The sequence below is a fragment of the Phascolarctos cinereus genome, unplaced genomic scaffold, assembly GCF_003287225.1.
Source record: "Phascolarctos cinereus isolate Bilbo 61053 unplaced genomic scaffold, phaCin_HiC Scaffold_4;HRSCAF=312, whole genome shotgun sequence".
NCBI classification, from domain to species: domain Eukaryota; kingdom Metazoa; phylum Chordata; class Mammalia; order Diprotodontia; family Phascolarctidae; genus Phascolarctos; species Phascolarctos cinereus.
In genome coordinates, this window is record NW_027555847.1 from 316,652,307 (window position 1) to 316,661,603 (window position 9,297).

Genomic DNA, 9,297 nt, shown 5'->3' on the forward strand with positions numbered 1-9,297 from the left:
GACATAACTTTGTTTTGCCACTTTGACATAGAAGATTATAATGTAATGCTCAGTTATGCCATCATCCTGTACCCCTTTCTGTGCAGCTTTTGAAATTAGGTAATTAAACATGCTTAAAAATCCACTAAGACCCAAGTATTTACCCCCCAAAGTAATAATACCTGTGTCAAATTGAAGAAATCTTTCCCTTTCTCAACCAAAATGAATGTTTCCTGTTTCAACTTTTCACACGATATTCAATACAATATCACTTTTCCCCCCCTCCTGGGCTCATTTCTATGTGCTAATTACAATAATCACACAATAAAACACTGGCAAGACACTACCACTTTTCCTAGTAATTTCACACAAAGAAAAGTAGTTATAGACACGGCAAGTAAAAGCAATGGCTCTCTGGAAGAATCCACTTATTTTAAAAGATCTTACCGTTTTGAGAAGTTATTAAAGGAGTTTTAAAAAGCTGCTTAATTCTAATGTATGATTTTACAGTCACAGATGGTCTAATAAGTATTATACGTCTGATTTTTTTTTAAAAGAGTGATGAAAACCTGCTAAATCATATATAACACTTGAATAAATTCTCCTCTTCAAACACTGGAGTTGTAAATTCTCTAAAATGAAGGGGGGCTTCTCTCCTTTCACAGCTTTGACCCTAAATTTTCCCTATTAGGCCGATCCTGGGAGGAAAATAAACAATTCCCATTCATGAAAAACTTAAGGTGAAAATTAAAACCACGACTTTGCCTCACCCAACTCTCATGATCGCTGAAGGTCACAACTGCAAGAGGAAGGCTGTGAATTAATGCACTCATATTTCAGCTACAGAACCTATGACTCAGGTACCGGTCCTGTCACTGAATGCATATTTGGTGAGGAATCCTATACCCAGCTTACAGGATCATAGATTTAAAGGTGGAGGCCACCTAGTGATGAGGAAACTGAAGCTTGGAGAAAGGCTGTGTGACTAGCTCAGGGACACATAGCTACTGTTAGAGGCAGAATTTGAGCGCAGGCGTTCCTGACTCTAAGTCTGGAACTTTAGTCACTACAGTGCTATGCCTTCAATCCCACCCTTCTTCTCTAGGTTCCCTTTCTCCTTCCCCTCCTCCGATCTCATCCCAAGGTTCCAGGCAAGTTAGAGACAGGAACCCAAGGCTAGACCTCAATGAAATTAGAGAGAAAAAGCCATCCATCGGGGTAGCCACTTGAAGCCAGGGGAACTACTTCCTGCCTCCAGTTTCTGATTACTGAATTATCTTTCCCAAAAGAATTAACTACATCACAACAGTCAGGGAGAAGCAATGACTACTTAAAGAAACACTTCCTAATCCCTGACCCTCCTCCTCTCTCAAAAACAACAAAGAAAACCCTTAGTATAATAATTCACCTGCAATTCAGCATTCATATCTGAAAGGTGTCAAAAAGGTCCCTAAATCTTCCACCCCACCCGAACATCAGTGGGTTTACAGTTCTTTCTAGGAAGAAAGGATGAGGTTCCTGCAGGGGTGCGTTTCTTGGAAAGAACTGATTCAGTCAGGGGGGCATTCATCAGGTGTTCTCCAGGCTCTGAAGATGAGTAGATAAAGAACGAATCCGCACTTCCACTCCCCCTCCTCCCCGCCTCCAGCCCCTGCCGGTGAATCAGGGGGCAAGCTTTGAAACACTGAATAGCAAATGCACTTGTTCAGACCGCGAGAGAAAAGCAAGCAGAGAAAAGTGGTCATTCATGCTCCGGTGAGTGGCGGGTTTCAGGAGCCTCAGGTGGGAGGTGTGGCTGCCAAAAACATTTTTTTTTGACAGCAAGTTAGCCAGTTAATTGGCGTGCAAGGGAAGCCCTTTTGTTAATTTCTCTGCTGTACCGTTTACTCCCATCCCTCACAAGGTGCCCTCGAAATCCCAAGCCAGAGAACCTTGGGGCTGTGCGTTCCTGCAGCCCCTGGGCCTCAGCAAACGTACACACAGCCTCTGCTGTCCCCGGGGCTCCGCGAGCTAGCCTGCCCTTCCTTTCGTTTCCCTTCTCCCTTTTTTCCTCTTTCCCAACTGCGGGGAGCTTTGTGTAGCCCGTGCGCGGGGGTGGCTGGCGGCTGCACCCGGCAGAGAAGTTGCTCCACTTGGAAGCGTCGCTAGTTCTCTACCGGCGGGCAGCCTCCTAACCCCGGACACAGCTGCGGGCCGGAGCGAGCACAGCAGGCGCTGGGGGGTAAGGACACTCAGTAGGGCCGGCTTCCTGCCCCACCAGCCTGCGCTCTCCGCGGTACCACTTCCCACCGCGCCTCCCGGCTGGTAGTGCAGGGCCCGGGGACTTGGTCACAAGGAGCCCTCAGGTGCGACCAGGGCAGAAATGGCCAGGGGAAGGAAGGACAGAGTAAGGCAGCGTAGGGCAGCGCAGAGCACAGCACCGCACCAAAGTTTTCTGGGGAGCCAAAAGCCAAAGTCTTGAGGGCTAGACCCTGGAAGGCGTAGTAGGGGCTTCTTGCCAATCACCGGGGCCAGCTGGGGCTCCCTCCCCGCTCCTGCCCTCGGAGCTAACCTCCTGGTTGCGGGAAAGAGGGATCCTCCTACTCCTGGCCCCTGCGACCCCAGAGGAATGGAGAGCGAAAGGGAGCGTGCGTTCCTCCTTCCCCTCCCGCCCACTCGAGCACCACCCTCACAAGATGACTTACGAAAGCAGGTAGTGGCAACCCCGAGCCCCGGGTTCCTGAGGCTGCAGAGGTAGGCGGCAGGCGGGGCTCCGCTTCTCCGGCAGGCTTCTCCGCTGCGACAGCGGCCGCCACGGCGCCGGCTCTCTCCCGCCCTCCCTCCGTCCTCGGTGCGGACTGCGAGGGAGCTGCTTCTGTGTCTTCGCCTGGGGTGGGCGGGAGGCGGCGGGGGAGCTCAGCGGACCCCATGACGTGTCGGAAAAAAGGAGGGGCACCGGGCGTCTCCTCCTCCTCTTCGCCTTCTCTCGGCCGCTGACTCTGCTAGGGTGCACTAATGGGGTCACCCTAATAGAAAGACACGTGCCCGCCCCCAACTCCTAGCTAGACCCTGCGCCCTGGCCCTAAGTCCACCACCCACCCATTCAGTCTCACCTGAGCCGGACTGCACCACCTCCTCCTCCCTTTCCACTTTAGGAGAAAGTTTGAAAAAGCATCTTTTTGCAGTTGTTAACTCCCTTCCCCCGACCCTCTCCCAGTCCTTTGTTACACACCTCGGCTCTGTTTTTCTCCCATTGACCTTTAGGGTCGTTAGGAGGACCTTTTTTTTTCTTAGCAAAGAGATCTTAGGGAAGGACCCAGACACACCTTCAAGGTCTCAGATCTGCGGGTGCTGGTGAGCTCTGCCTTAGGTCCTTCTGGCAACCCAGAGCGCAGCGAATCTGCAGCGGCCGCGGCAGTGGTTTTTGCCACATGCCGCCGGAGTCTCACCGGCTCATTTAATGGACAGCCACGGGCAGTGCGGAAACAGTCCAAGTAACCACTGCAGCACTGAACTGGGACCTGCTAGTTCTGGAGCTGGAGAGTGAGAGCCCTTCGGATTCTAGTTTCTATAACCTACTTTGAGATAGGAGGATAGGGGTCAGGGCTTGAGAAATGGGGAGGAGGAGCAGGACATAAGGGGAAAGAAGGAAGGAAGCGGGTCTCTGATTGAGTCTGCCCTCTCAGGTTGAAAACCCTTCACTTTGGGGAGAAGTGGATGAAGATAAAAGCCGAAGGACAGCGCCTATTACTAAACAATTGTTTTCAGCTTCTACCAGCTATCTTTCTTAACCTACCCGTACTTCCAGTCCCAGAGTGGGGTTACAATAACTAACTTTTCAATATTTACCTATGCAGGCAACCAAAGTGAGGGCAGAGAAGTCTGGAAGTTTAATTAATGGACTCTAAGGAATTTAAACACATTAAAGAAAATCTCTGGAGAATTTTAAGTTCTTCAGGGCCAGTGCTGATTCTCTGCATTCTCAGACTGTAGTAGACTGCTTTGCAGTATATGCTAGCATTTAGTGAGGGTTTTTCTCCCCTAAAGCCAAATTTGCCCATAACATATATATACATATACATATATATACATACATACATACATATATATATATTTGAAGTTTCTTCTTCACATGAAGGACAGTAGGTAAGGTGGTGTGGCTTCTAGAATGGCATCCCTTGGAGCCTTATAAAGGGAGGGGGCCCAGCAGGGAGACCAATTAGGCAGGGACCCAGGGACTCCATAAATAGTCCATAAGTAGCATTATCTAGACCAGCACTTTGCTCACTTGAGGAGACCCAGACAGCTCCTCTTTGGGAGAGGAAGGGACCATTTCCAGCTCTCCTTTGCCAGACCCTAACTTGGGTTCTTGGAATAGATCAGAAGGAAGAGATTCAACATGCCTGTTCACATGTTTCTTCAGCTCTACTTTGCCCAGGCCCAGCAGGATCTAAGACTTGCCTATTTTTCCCTCTACCTCCTTTACAAAATAGGCCTCTTGAGGGTGCTATTGTTGCTGTTTCTCTTCTTCAATTCACCTTGGGGGGGGGGGGGCAAGGGAATTGGTGAGAACATGGGCAGGCACTCAGCTTAATTCTGTCCCAAAGTCCATCATGGATCCCTGATGTTCCCTATACATTCTTTTTCTCCAGAAGACTTCAGCCTTTTGACAAGTTTGCCTCCACTTATATGTATTTTAGGTAGAAAATAAACCTTCTTTGAGTTCTTGATCAATGCCTGCTAATGATTGTTGCAACCAAAGGGAAAGGGAAGCCTGGAAGCATTTTATTTGTGTGCATTATGTATGCCTCCATATCACCATGAACTATAGACCTTCCAGGCTAGGGTTTGGGCTTATCCTCCAACTATCTGTCATCTTCTCTAAAAAGTGGTATAGTAGATGTAGGGGTCAACTTCCATAATGTCTTCAGGTACCAGCTAAGGGACTCAGAAACTCCTTAATTCTCAAACTCACCAGGTTTCCTCCAAGACTGGAAACATCCATCTCAGGATTGCCATTTGGCCACCTATCCTCAGGAAAGAATTATAAAGCAGAGAAAGGCAAATAGGGCTTTGAGATCCAGTCTTAAGCCACCTTAGACCAGTGCATGTGCTGGCTGCCATGTACAAGCAGCTCAACTTTTCTGCTGGGGATTTATGGCAGTGGAGTTAAATTGTGGTTAGAGTTCAGGCAGCTGAGGGCTGGACCACTATGCTAGATGGCCAGCTGCTTCAGAAACATCATGACTGTACCACAGGACTATTCTATCCCTTATAGGAAATCCCAGAGAGAGGGATGTTTTAAAGAGAGGAAGAAAAAAAGGGGGAGCAGGAGGCCCTGGAGGAGGGGAGAGGAAAGTCATCAAAGGACTATTTTGGGTTTGCTGTATTAATCCAAAAAAGTTTTTCAGCACTGAGCCAACAAATTTTTAGTATTATTATATGTTATTGTTCAGTTATATCTGACTTTGTGACCTCATTTGGGGTTTGCCATTTCCTTCTCTAACTCATTTTACAGATGAGGAAACTGAGGCAAACAGAATTAAGTGACTTGCCTAGAATCACACAGCTAGCAAGTAGCTAAAGCCACATTTGAACTCAGGAAGATGAGTCTTCCTAACTCCAGGCGAGGCACTCTATCCATTGTTCCACCTAGCTGCCCCAACAAATATTACCAACTGGAAAGGACCAGGGTAAAGATGTTCCCAGAAGGGGCCCAGCTCCCTGGGGTATAGGCTAGCCAGAATTGATTGGGGTAGGGGGGCTCACTTGATTATGTCTATTACATATGTATTATATAACTTTTCTTCAGCTCCTGGATAGGAGCTTCCTAGAGTCTGACCAGTGACTTGTTCTGCAACAAGCGATCTGGATTGGCTGATGCTGCCCTGAAAGGCACTTTTTGTTTCTAGTAAGACTAGTGTCCTTCCCATATCTAGACATTTTTGAAATGTCAGTGGAGTTTACAATATACTTCACAGCGCAGGCAGCTGAAGCCTGAGGCACTGTACTAGACAGGCTGCTTGTTTCAGAAATAGGGCTGAACCACAGGACTGCTGGTTCTCATCTGCTTTTTTTGTTTGGTTGGTTTTTTAGGCAATTGGGGTAAAGTGACTTGCCCAGGGTCACACAGCTAGTAAGTGTCAAATGTTTGGTCTGAGTCTGAATTTGAACTCAGGTCCTCCTGACTTCAGGGCTAGTGTCTCACTTGCTCTTGTACATCCTAGGGTACAGTAAGCACTTTCAGCCTTGTGACCAAGAGTATTTCTTTTCCAGCATCTTGTAATTTGAGACCATGCACTGATAAGCTAGCCTTACAATCTAATACAGTCCTTGATAAGTACCAGCTCTTGCTGTCAGTCAGTCAATAAACATTAAATGCCTCCTATGTGCCAGTCGATGTGCTAAGTGCTGGGGATACAAAGAAATGCAAAAGACAGTCTGCTCTCGAGCTCAGAATCTAAATGGGGAAGACAACATGTAAACAATTATGTACATACAAGATATAGATGGGATCAATTTGTATTTCTCTGCTTATTAGAGATTTTGAATATTTTTATGTAATTCTTGATAGCTTGTTGAATTTGTGTTTCTTTTGAAGAAAGCTGTTCCTTATCTTCCCCTAAATGCCAGTGCCCTGCTTCCCTAATGACCCTGTATTTACTTTAAATTTATTTATCCTGCATGTACTTATATATGTACTTGTTGTCTCACCCCAGTAGGATGTAAGCTGCTTGGGCCGTTTCATTATTGTTTTTGTATACCTAGCTCCTAGCAGAGTACTGGGGCACAGAATAGATGCTTAATAAATGCTTGTTGATTGATCTATTGATGAAGCCATAGATGGCATGCTCATCAGCTTTGAGGATAACATGAAATTCAACTTTATTTTCAGTTCTAGAGTCTCTTCCTCCCTCATCTCCTCCCCTACCCATTGAGAAGGCAAGAAATACAAAAGCCCATTATAAATATGAAATTATGCAGAAGAAATTTCCATATTAGCCATACTCTGAAGGACAAAAAATGAACAAGAAAAAGAGTGAGAGAAAAAATATGCTTCAATCTGCACTTTGAGCCATCAATTTTCTCTCTGGAGGTAGATAACATTTCATCATGAGCCCTTTGGAATTATGGTGAATCTTTGTGTGGATCAGACTTAGTCTTTCACAGTTGATCATGGTTACAATATTGCTGTTATTGTGTAAACTGTTCTCTTAGTTTAGCTTATTTCACTCTGTATCAGTTCATGTAAGTCTTCCAGCTCTCTCTGAAACCTTCTCCATCTTCTTTCTTACACCATAATGGTATTCCACCATGTTCATATACCATAACTTATTCAGCCATTCCCCAATTGATGGGTATCCTGTTCCCAATTTTTTGCCACCACAAAAGAACTACTATAAATATTTTTTTTACATATGGGTCCTTTTCCTTTTGTCTATTTGGGGTATAAACCTAGCAGTGTTATTGTTGGATTAAAGGGTATGCACAGTTTGATAGTTTTTTGGGCATAATTGCAAATTGCTTCCTAGAATGGTTGGACTAGTTCAAAACTCCACCAAGAGTGCATTAGTGTGCCTATTTTCTTACATCCCCTCCAGCATTTGTCATTTTCTTTTTCTGTCATCTTAGCCAATCTAATGGGTATGAGGTGGTATGGGGACGACATGAAATTGAAGGTGTTAGATAACTTGGAGAACAGAATCAGAATCCAAAAATACCTTGACAAACTACAACATTGGATCTGTAATCAAATTATGTCCATATGCATATACATGTATAGTGCTTTGTAAACCTTAAAACATAACTAACATTTGCGAGCTATTATTTCATAAGAAAAAATTTAATAGAGGTTAATATAACAGACTTAGAGGGATGGATGTCTTCAGTGGGTTGGATAGATTCATTATGCTGGATCTCCTGAAGAATGTGGGTAATAATAATGATAGCTAGTATTTATGTAGTGCTTTAAGGTTTGCAAAGCTCTTTACAAATATAAACTCATTTGATCCTCACAACAACCCTGTGAGATAGGCTCTATTATTATCCTCATTTTACAGATGAAGAAACTGAGACTTAGAGAAGCTAAGGGATTTGCCTAGGGCCACATAACTAGTAGATGTGTGTACTATACAACCTAGTTGCCTCTATGAATTACACATGATGAGAAGGTAGGGAAAGATATGGATCTGTGCTATTGGAAGGAGTACCTGCAGCGATGAGGTTATAGATCTCTTGAAATATTGAACTAAATGTAAATTCATTCACTTGGATTCAAACAATATTGTAGTATAGAATGGTAAAAGTCACAACTGGAAATGGTTCATGGGATAAAGACCTGGGCTTTTTATTTCACTATGAGTGACCTGGCAGCTAAAAAGTCAATGTTATGCTATACCCATGGTTCTCAAACTTTTTAGTCTCAGGATTCTTTTACACTCTTAAAATAACTGAGGACTACTCCCCCTACCATGAGCTTTTTGTTAATATGGATTATATCCATCAATGTTTACCATAATATTAGAAATGAAAATATCTTAGTATCATTATGAAAATAGTTTGACTTCATGGACCCCCTGAAAGGTTCTCAAGGAGCCCCAGGGTCCCTTGGACCACACTTTGAGAACTGATGAGCAACAGTAACAGTATTATAGAGTCCAGAGCAAGGGAGATGACAGTCTCATCTGACTCTGCCCTGGTTACACCACACCTAGAATATGATATTCCATTTAGGTGAGGACAGACATTATATACATGGACAAAGGAAGTGTCCAGAATGGGGACACTAACCCACTCCTACATCCACCCCGTTGTCAGGTATTGTCAGTTCTATCTCAGTGATGTCTTTCCTATGTAATCCTATGATAACCATTCGTGCTGATAGTCCCTCATTACCTCTCTCCTAGACTAAGGATTTATCCTCCTAATGGGCTTCCCTTCTTCATTCTCACTCTCTCATCCTACATGTACCCTGCCAGATTAATATTCCTACAGTATAGCACTAATTGGGCGACTAGGAAGCATGTAGATGGAGCACCTGGCCTGGAGTCAGGAAGATCTAAGTTCAAATTCAGCCTCAGATACTTACTAGCTATGTGACCCTGACTGAGTCACTTAAACCCTGTTTGCCTCCATTTCCTCATCTGTAAAATGAGCTGGAGAAAGAAATGGCAAACTACTTCCAGTACCTCTGTCAAGAAAACCCCCAAATGGGGTCATGAAGAGCCAGATATGACTAAAATGACTGAACAATAGCACTAAATGTGATATTCCACTGTTCTCCAATGCCTACAAAAAAAGTCCAAACTGCTTACATTGGCATTTACAATCCTCCACAAT

General features: G+C 44.7%; 1 protein-coding gene across 1 annotated transcript in view; it reads right to left on the reverse strand.

The window, feature by feature from the left end:
* The window catches only part of GCNT4 (glucosaminyl (N-acetyl) transferase 4), a 43,078-nt gene extending 40,203 nt beyond the window's left edge, over positions 1 to 2,875 (reverse strand). The window contains exon 1 of the mRNA XM_020998426.2: positions 2,664 to 2,875. The gene's annotated coding sequence lies outside the window, so the exon portion shown is untranslated. The remainder of the gene's footprint in view (positions 1 to 2,663) is intronic.
* Positions 2,876 to 9,297: the final 6,422 nt, after the last annotated feature.